This window comes from Arachis ipaensis, chromosome B03 (assembly GCF_000816755.2).
Source record: "Arachis ipaensis cultivar K30076 chromosome B03, Araip1.1, whole genome shotgun sequence".
Lineage (NCBI taxonomy): Eukaryota > Viridiplantae > Streptophyta > Magnoliopsida > Fabales > Fabaceae > Arachis > Arachis ipaensis.
In genome coordinates, this window is record NC_029787.2 from 121463795 (window position 1) to 121464071 (window position 277).

Below are 277 nucleotides of genomic sequence, written 5' to 3' on the forward strand. Positions count from 1 at the left end.
AAAAAGAAGAGAGGAGTGACGTGTGAAAGAGAAACATCAAAAATCGAAATACAATATCTGCTTTGCAGACATTCATTCATAGCTTCCTTCATTGCCCTAACCAATGCTTTCGATGACACATGATGAGACAACACACCATTTTCTGCCTCGCAAATATAATTTCCCTTTTTTTTCGGTATAATGGAATTTTGATTTTGTGTTATAACTAGTATGAGCAACTTAATGTAATAGAAAGCTTTTAAGTATGTTGCTACATGGTGTTTAAGTGAATTTTAAT